At 45.5% G+C, this 10,324-nt stretch overlaps 1 pseudogene; it reads left to right on the top strand.

Moving 5' to 3' along the window:
* The first annotated feature begins 5,117 nt into the window (after positions 1-5,117).
* Positions 5,118-6,903, top strand: LOC102127973 (adiponectin receptor protein 1 pseudogene; annotated as a pseudogene).
* The last annotated feature ends 3,421 nt before the right edge of the window (positions 6,904-10,324 follow it).

The following is a 10,324-nucleotide window of genomic DNA, read 5'->3' as shown; positions in this document are numbered from 1 at the left end:
GGGCTTAGCTCCAGATTGCAGGTTTGATTCAGGTCTACAAGATGTATCTTTCATTATTCTGAAAGCAATAGGCTACTTGTGGCACGTTCTTCTCATGGCAATGACAGAGGTAGAAGAGGGCAAGCCCATATGCACGAGCACATTACCAACCTTGGCAGTCAGATGTGCTAATATACCATTGGTCAAAGCAAGTCACATGTTCAAGCCCTAAATCAATGGTTGTCATGAATGAGATGAAAAAGTCTCATGGCAAAGCCTAATGTCAATAGGAAGGGGTGGTATACTATTTTCAGGGAGGTGATGGGGACGGAGGATTATTTTCTTTTCTTTTTCTTTTTTTTTTTTTGAGACGGAGTTTCGCTCTTGTTCCCCAGGCTGGAGTGCAATGGCGTTATCTCGGCTCACTGCAACCTTTGCCTTCTGGGTTCAAGAGATTCTCCTGCCTCAGCCTCCTGAGTAGCTGGGACTACAGGCATGTGCCACCACACCTGGCTAATTTTTTGTATTTTTAGTAGAGGCGGGGTTTTTCCATGTTAGTCAGGCTGGCCTCGAACTCCCGACCTCAGGTGATCCGCCTGCCTCGGCCTCCAAAAGTGCTGGGATTACAGGCATGAGCCACCGTGCCAGAATTTTCTTAAAAAAAAAAAAAAAAACAAAAAAAAACCATAATACCAATATGAACTTGTAATATATTTTATTTTTAAAAAATCCTTTTATCTGTCCACCTAAAGTGTCTAGAATCAAAAATATCTCAGTAGCTATAAGTACTCCTGGCACCTGAAGGAGTTCAGAACATCCCACTGTAAAATATGCCATGCTGGCATGTTGACTGTTTTGAGTTAAAAACAATAAACAGGCCGGGCGCAGTGGCTCAAGCCTGTAATCCCAGCACTTTGGGAGGCCGAGATGGGCGGATCACGAGGTCAGGAGATCGAGACCATCCTGGCTAACATGGTGAAACCCCGTCTCTACTAAAAAATACAAAAAACTAGCTGGGCGACGTGGCGGGCGCCTGTAGTCCCAGCTACTCGGGAGGCTGAGGCAGGAGAATGGCATAAACCCGGGAGGCGGAGCTTGCAGTGAGCTGAGATCCGGCCACTGCACTCCAGCCTGGGCGACAGAGCGAGACTTCGTCTCAAAAAAAAAAAAAAAAAAAAAAAAAAAAAAACAATAAACAGCAGGTACAAGGACATTCTGATCTCCTTTTTTTTTTTTTGAGATGGAGTCTCACTCTGTCACCTAGGATGGAGTACAGTGTCACAATCTTGGCTCATTGCAACCTCCACCTCCCAGGTTCAGGAAATTCTCCTGCCTCAGCCTCCCAGGTAGCTAGGATTACAGGTGTGCACCACCACACTCAGCTCATTTTTTGTATTTTTAGTAGAGACGGGGTTTCACAATGTTGACCAGGCTGGTCTGAACTCCTGAGTTCAAGTGATCCACCTGCCTTGGCCTCCCAAAGTGCTGGGATTATAGGCGTGAGCCACCACACCTGGCCTGATCTCCCTTCTTTTTCTTAAAAACAAGAGATGAAATTACCATGTGAGAGCTGCTCTCCCTATACCGGGAGAAAAGAAACATTCTTATCATCAAGGATGGGAGGTTGAGACTGAGAGAATCCTGTACAAACAGACCTTACTAAAATAATTGTTATCTTCCTTTAGCCTCCACATACATTTTCATTACTTTTCCACAATTGTTTAATGTTGTATTAAATTATTTAGGTTTTGTCAGTTCTTTCGGTTTAAATCCTTATGAGGGCTCCTCTGTCACAGAAAACATACAGTAAATAAATGTGTATGTTTCTGTTTTGTTAGTCTATCTAATGCGAAATTAATTATCAGGCCCGACCAGAGACCCCAAAAGAGTAGAGGTAATGTTTTACCTTCCCTACGCACCCATTATTGTCTCTAAATATCATTTCCAATTAAAAGGAATCAGAGAGCTTTGAGGAAATGGCTGAATCCAGGTCTGGGGCAGAAAAAGTGCAAAACGAATTTGGAAAATTTTATCTCACCAGATAGCAAGTAAGCTATCAGAGATTACTAGGAATGTGTCAAAAGGATTTAGGAACCAACCGGAAGAGGCACTCACTGGCCAAATATGGAACAATTTGAATATCAATAAGAATGATAACTGTGGCCGGGCGCAGTGGCTCACAGCTGTAATCCCAGCACTTTGGGAGGCTAAGGTGGGCGGATCACCTGAGGTCGGGAGTTCGAGACCAGCCTGACTAACATGGAGAAACCCCGTCTCTACTAAAAATAAAAATTAGCCGGGTGTGGTGGCTCATGCCTGTAATCCCAGTTACTCGGGAGGCTGAGGCGGGAGAAGCATATGAACCCGGGAGGTGGAGGCTGTGGTGAGCTGAGACTGCGCCATTACACTCCAGCCTGGGCAACAAGAGCTCAACACCATCTCAAACAAACAAACAAAAAGAATAATAATTGCAATGGATTGAAGTATATTAATGATATTTAAATACATGAAATAATGAGACTTTAAATATTGGTCATTGTTGGAGGATGCTAGGGAACCAACTCATCCTTTTGAAAACTGGTAAATAAAGGGAAATAAGCATATATCCTGTCTTTCCTGTATGTACTCTATCATTAGTAAACAAATATTAGAGAATAGGAAGTTTCTCTTTATATATATTCCAGCTAACACGTGAAGATGGAATAATTCAATTTGATACCATCATTTTTCAAACGGTAATGAATTAAATATCATTTATGACTCCTAACATCACAAAGAGAGAGATAACCAAATATCATGGGCCTCCTGATAGAATACAACACTGCCTATGAAGTAGTCGTCCCCCCAAACCCCCTCAAAATTTGAACCTGAATCTCATCAAGCCTCTAGATCCAATATGCCAGAAATATGGAGGAGAGAAACATTAAATGACATCATATGGAGGCAATAGCAAAACCCAAATTATGGAAAACTACAGGAGGAACAACTGATTTTCTTCAATACATAAACTGCAAGAATAAAACAAAGATAGAGGCTGGGCGTGGTGGCTCACACCTGTAATCCCAGCACTTTGGGAGGCCAAGGCGGGCAGATCACGAGGTCAGGAGTTCGAGACCAGCCTGACCAACATGGTGAAATCCCGTCTCTCCTAAAAATACAAAAATTAGGCCGGGCGCGGTGGCTCAAGCCTGTAATCCCAGCACTTTGGGAGGCCGAGACGGGCGGATCACGAGGTCAGGAGATCGAGACCATCCTGGCTAACACAGTGAAACCCTGTCTCTACTAAAAATACAAAAACTTGGCCGGGCGAGGTGGCAGGCGCCTGTAGTCCCAGCTACTCGGGAGGCTGAGGCGGGAGAATGGCGTGAACCCGGGAGGCAGAGCTTGCAGTGAGCTGAGATCCGGCCACTGCACTCCAGCCTGGGTGACAGAGCAAGACTCCGTCTCAAAAAAAAAAAAAAAAAAAATACAAAAATTAGCCAGGCGTGGTGGTGCTTGCCTGTAATCCCAGCTACTCAGGAGACTGAAGCAGGAGAATTGCTTGAACCCAGGAGGCGGAGGTTGCAGTGAGCCAAGATCGAGCCATTGCACTCTAGCTTAGGGGACAGCAAAACTCCATCTCAAAAAAAAAAAAAAAAAAAGAGAGAGAACTGACAATACAAATGTTGGAGAGGATGTGGAGCAATGAGAACACTCACATATTGCTGATGCGAGTGTAAAATAGTACAACCATTTTGAAAGCTCTTCGGTAGTTTCTTAAAAAGTTGAATATAGGCCGGGCGCGGTGGCTCAAGCCTGTAATCCCAGCACTTTGGGAGGCCGAGGCGGGTGGATCATGAGGTCAGGAGATCAAGACCATTCTGGCTAACACGGTGAAACCCCGTCTCTACTAAAAAATACAAAAAACTAGCCGGGCGAGGTGGCAGGCGCCTATAGTCCCAGCTACTCGGGAGGCTGAGGCAGGAGAATGGCGTAAACCCGGGAGGCGGAGCTTGCAGTGAGCTGAGATCCGGCCACTGCACTCCAGCCTGGGCGACAGAGCGAGACTCCGTCTCAAAAAAAAAAAAAAAAAAAAAAAAGAAAGGTTGACTATACATGTACCCTATGACCCAGCAAATCCACCTCTAGGTGTTTATCCAACAGAAATAAAAACAAGAATGTTCTAGGCATCTGTATTTAAAAAACTGGGAAAACCCAGCTATAGAAATTACATTACTGGTTGCTTATGGAAGGACTGACTGGGAAGAGGCATGAGGGAACTTTGTGGCCTGATAGAAATGTTCTATATCTGGAAATGTATTCATCAAGACTGACTAAGTGACAAAAAAAAAAACAAAACAAAACACCACCTGATGGAATAGTGTACTTGAGATCTGAGCATTTCACTCCATGTTAAATACATCTCAGGCTTTTTTTTTTTTTTTTTTTTTTGAGACCGAGTCTCACTGTGTCACCCGGGCTGGAGTGCAGTGGCTCAATTCTGCCTCCGAGTTCAAGCGATTCTCCTGCCTCGGCCTCCCTAGTAGCTGGGATTACAGGTGTGCGCCACTACACCCAGCTAATTTTGTGTATTTAGTAGAGATGGGGTTTCATAATGTTAGTCAGGCTGATATCGAACTCCCGACCTCTGGTGATCCACCCGCCTCAGCCTCCCAAAGTGCTAGGATTATAGGTGTGAGCCACTGTGCCCAGCCATCTCAGTCTTTTAAAAGGTGTTCCCACATGTGCACACACACACATACACACACGTTAGAAAAGAGACTCAGAAGACAATCATACTGTGTAGACCTTCCCTGGATCCTGATTGAAACATTCTGATTTTTTAAATGTATCACATTTATGAGACAACTGGAAATTTGAACAGTGATTGGAATTTGACAACATTAAGGAGTTACCATTATTTTAGCTATGATAACTGTATTGAGGTGATTATATAAAATAAAGGCTTTGCAGGAAGGACAATGACGATCCAGAGCCACAGGCTGCCCGTGTGCAGCAGGAAGTAACAAGAGACCAGTGTCCCAGCAGAGCCTGCCTGTCTGGCTCATCTACCATTACAGAGACATCTCTGCCCATGGGGCTGAGAGACCCCAACCTTTCCCCATGCTAAAGCTGCAGGGTATTGAGGTACTGGCCAGATGTCTTCCCACAAAGGATCTGTGGTGGCATGGGGCAATGCGGCTCCTGCCAGTAACAGGGAAACTGACATGGTGGAACTAGCTGAACTGGGACCCCTACTACAAGAGAAGGATGGATGGGTTATCACCAACCCAACCAAAGCTGAAGAAGTGCAAACATGTCCAATGCCTCAGGAAAAGGAGGAGAAGGTAAAGCTACTGATGCACTGCATTTCCACTATGCCACGGAGGAGATGGAGGAGTTTGTGTGCAAGGTCTGGGAGGGACACTGGAGGGCCATCCCATATGATGTTGTCCCTGACTGACTGAAGGACAATGACTACCTGCTACATGGCCATAGACCATCCATGCCTTCCTTTTGGGCTTGCTTCAAGAGCATCTTCCACATCCATGTGAAAACGGGCATCATCTGGACCCATCTGCTTGGTTTCATGCTGTTTCTCTTTTGAGGATCTTGACCATGCTCAGACCAAATATGTACTTCATGGACCCTCTACAGGAGAAAGTGGTATGGGGACGTCCTTTGTGGGTGTAGTGCTCTGCCTCAGTTCCTCCTGGCTATTCCACACTGTCTATTGTCATTCAGAGTAAGTCTCTTAGACTTTTTCCAAACTGAACTACTCAGCGATTGCTCTACTGATTACGGGGAGCTTTGTCCCCTGCTCTGTTACTCCTTCCACTGTTCCCCACAGCCAAGCTCATCTGCCTCTTCTTTGTCTGTGTTCTGGGCATTTCTGCCATCACGGTGGCACAGTGGGACCGGTTTCCACTCCTAAGCACCGGCAGACACAGCAGGAGCATTCCTGGGACTTGGCTTGAGTGTTATTGTGCCCGTCATGCATTTTCCTATCACTAAAGCTTTGTCAGGGCCAGCGCCATGGGCTGGATGGGCTGGTCCTTCCTCACAGCTGTGATGTACAGCTGGCCTTTATGCTGCCCGAATTCCTGAATGCTTCTTTCCTAGAAAATCTGACATATGGTTCCAGTCTCATCAGATTCCCCATGTCCTGGTGGTGGCAGCATCCTTTGTCCACTTCTCTGGGGTCTCCAACCTTCAGGAATTCTATTATGGCCTAGAAAGTGGCTGTACTGATAACTTCCTTCTCTAAGACTTCCCACCTGAGGGGTGGAGGAGGAATTTCTCAAGTGCTTTTAAAAATAACTTCTGGCAGGCACGGTGGCTCACGCCTGTAATCCCAGTTCTTTGGGAGGCCAAAGTGGGAGGGTGCTTGAGCACAGGAGTTTGAGGCTACAGTGAACTATGATCATGTCACCACACTCCAGCTTGGACAACAGAGACCCCGTCTCTGTAAAAAATTAAAATTCAAAATGAAAATACCTTCTTCACTGAAGTGAGGGGAGTCTGAGTTGTCTGGAGGAAACCTCTTAGAGAATTCAACATCAACCAACTTTCAGCCCCCTTCTACATTCACTAGGCACTGAACTTTCCATTTCCACTCCCCTAGTTTGGGAGGGGGAATGGTCAAACCTAGCCATCTCTTCCCTCAACAGTCTTCCTCCTCAACAAGGCAACTACGGGCCCCTCACAGAGACAGAGAGACAGCACTTTGAAACTCATATTGCGATTTTACCCTCTCCTCCAACCGTTTTTGGAAAAAATTATGAAATTATGGACTGCAACTTTTTCAATTTTGTCTCTCTCTCTCTTTTTTTTTTTTTTTTTGAGACAGAGTCTTGCTTTGTCGCCCAGGCTAGAGTGCAGTGGTGTAATCTCAGCTCACTGAAAGCTCTGCCTCCCGGGTTCACGCCATTCTCCTTCCTCAGCCTCAGGTGACCGCCACCACACCCGGCTAATTTTTTGTATTTTTAGTAGAAACGGGGTTTCACTGTGTTAGCCAGGATGGTCTCGATCTTCTGACCTCGTAATCCACCCGCCTCGGCCTCCCAAAGTGCTGGGATTACAGGCGTGAGCCACCACGCCTGGCCTCTTTTTTTTTTTTTTTTTTTTTTGAGACAGAGTTTTGCTCTTGTTGTCCAGGCTGGCATGCAATGGCGCACTGCAGCCTCCACCTCCCGGGTTCAAGCAATTCTCCTGCCTCAGCCTCCCGAGTAGCTGGGATTACAGGCACCCATCATCATGCCCAGCTAACTTTTTATATTTTTAGTAGAGACGGGGTTTCCTCATTTAGACTAGGCTGGTCTTGAACTCCTGACCTTAGGTGATCTGCCTGTCTCGGCCTTCCAAAGGGCTGGGATTACAGGTGTGAGCCACCGCGCCCGGCCTAATTTTTGTATTATTAGTAGAGACGGGTTTTACCATGTTGGTCAGGCTGGTCTTGAACTCCTGACCTCATGATCTGCCCATCTTGGCCTCCCAAAGTGCTGGGATTTCAGGTGTGAGCCACCACGCCCAGCTCAAAATTCTGTCCTTTTACTGGAAGGGAATGATCCCTCCCTTACCCACATCCTTACTTTGTATCCTGGCTTATAACAGGCCATCAATTTTTTTTTTTTTTTTTTGAGATGGAGTCTTGCTCTGTCTTCCAGGCTAGAGTGCAGTGGCACGATCTTGACTCACTACAACCTCCATTTCCGGGGTTCAAGCGACTCTCCTGCCTCAGCCTCCTGAGTAACTGGGATTACAGGCACCTGCTCCCACCACACCAGGCTCATTTTTGTAATTTTAGTAGAGGCAGCGTTTCACTATGTTGGCCAGGCTAGTCTCGAACTCCTGACTTCAAGTGATCTGCCCGCCTCAGCCTCCCAAAGTGCTGGGATTACAGGCGTGAGGCACTGCGCCCAGCCTGAGCCACCATGCCTGGCCAGGCCATCCATTTTTGTAGCGCTTTTTTTTTTTGGAGATGGAGTCTCACTCTGTTTTTCAGACTAGAGTGCAGTGGCACAACCTCAGCTCACTGCAACCTCTGCCTCCCGTGTTCAAGCAATCCTCCTGCCTCATACAGGCGCGCGCCATAACATCTGGCTAATTTTTGTATTTTTAGTAGAGACGGGGTTTTGCCATGTTGGCCAGGCTGATCTTGAACTCCTGACCTCAAGTGATCCACCCATTTTGGCCTTCCACAGTGCTGGGATTACAAGTGTGAGCCACCATGCCTCTCCACACCCAGTCTTGTAGCACACTTTAAAACAATTATATGGGCGTGGTGGTGCATGCCTGTTGCGGGGGGTGGGGCTGAGGCAGGAGAATCGCTGAACCCAGGTGGCAGAGGTTGCAGTAAGCCCGGATCGTGCCATTGCACTCCACCCTGGGCAACAAGAATGAAACTCCATCTCAAAAACAAAAAACAAATACACAATCATATAATCTGGTCCCATCTTTCTAGGGTCACCTGGATCTGCCTACAGAGGAGGAAAAATAAAGCCACCAACTTTCACATAGCCTCATTAATCATGGAAGTGTGTCCAGGCTTCAAATAACTTGAGTTTTAATTTCTTAAATTAAAATTGGGAAAGATATTTAATATTTAATACTAAGCTTTAAAACAAAACCTGCTAGCATTGTGATGTATCCTGATGCAAAGACTATGATGTTAATAAAAGAGAGTACAGAAGACAAAAAATAAAACAGAATAAAAATAAAGGCTTTTTCTTCCAGAGTATATACTGAAATGTTCACAGATACCATTATATCGTAGCTGGGGTTTGCTTCATAACAATCTGGAGTTGAGGACAGTGGGTAGAGGCTAACTGGACCAAGATTGACCATGAGTTGACAGTTGTTGTGGCTGGATGATAGGAAATGAACATTCACTATTCTGTTCTGTATGCTTTTTTGTATGTTTAAAGTTTTTCACAGAGATTGAATGAACTATGTACAACAGGGAATGAATCTCACAAATACTAAGCCGAACAATATTTGAAGCTGGACCAAAAAGCAAGGATACAGTATGATTCCATTTATATAAAGTTTAAAACAGGCACAACAAATTCATGATGTTAGAAATCAGAATAATGGTGGCCGGGCATAGTGGCTCATGCTTGTAATCCCAGCACTTTGGGAGGCCGAGGTAGGTGGATCACCTGAAGTCAGCAGTTCGAGACCAGCCTGGCCAACATAGTGAAACCCTGTCATAACTAAAAATAAAAAAAATTGGGGCCGGGCGCAGTGGCTCAAGCGTGTAATCCCAGCACTTTAGGAGGCCGAGACGGGTGGATCACGAGGTCAGGAGATCGAGACCATCCTGGCTAACACGGTGAAACCCCGTCTCTACTAAAAAATACAAAAAAAACTAGCCGGGCGAGGTGGCGGGCGCCTGTAGTCCCAGCTACTCGGGAGGCTGAGGCAGGAGAATGGCATAAACCCGGGAGGCGGAGCTTGCAGTAAGCTGAGATCCGGCCACTGCACTCCAGCCTGGGCTATAGAGCGAGACTCCGTCTCAAAAAATAAAATAAAATAAAATAAAATAAAACAAAATATATTAGCTGCACATGGTGGTGGGCCCCTGTAATCCCAGCTTCTTGGGAGGCTGAGGCAGGAGGATCGCTTGAACCCAGGAGGTGGAGGTGGCAGTGAGTCGAGATCGTGCCATTGCACTCCAGCCTGGGCAACAAGGGCGAAACTCCTCCTCAAAAAAAAAAAAAAAAGAAAGAAAGAAAGAAAGAGAAAAAGAAATCAGAATAATAGTTACCCTTGGGAAATAACAACTGAGAGGAGTCAAGGGGTTTCTGCTGTGTGGGAAATACACCTCTTTACGGTTTAGGTATCGGTTACATAGGTATCTTTACTTTGTAAAAATCCATCAAACTGTACACTTATGATTTAAGTCCTTTTTTGTATAAAACCTATACTTTAAAAGATGTTTTGATTTGCAAAATTAAAAGTAAAAGTAAATAAACAGTAAAAATGGTTGCATATCCTATGACAGGCTATTCCTACACCCAATGTAAGTGGATATTTTAGGAAGACAGCTCTATTAATAATAATATGCTCAACTCTGTTAATAGAAACAAGGAAACAAATACCTGAAACCCAGAAAGCAAAGTTAGTCAGTACCTAACTCTCTCTCTCTTTTTGTTTTTTTTGAGACAAGGTCTTACTGTGTCGCCCAGGCTGGAGCGCAGCAGCGTGATCTCGGCTCACTGCAACCTCCACCTCCTGGATTCTAACAATCTCCTGCCTTAGTCTCCCTAGTAGCTAGAACTACAGGCATGTGCCACCAAACCTGGCTAATCTTTGTATATTTTGTAGAGATGAAGTCTTACTTTGTTGCCGAGGCTGGTCTCAA

This window comes from Macaca fascicularis, chromosome 17, assembly GCF_037993035.2.
Source record: "Macaca fascicularis isolate 582-1 chromosome 17, T2T-MFA8v1.1".
NCBI classification, from domain to species: Eukaryota; Metazoa; Chordata; class Mammalia; order Primates; family Cercopithecidae; genus Macaca; species Macaca fascicularis.
Note: the sequence above shows the minus strand (reverse complement) of the source record. Positions and strands in the feature narration are given on the sequence as shown.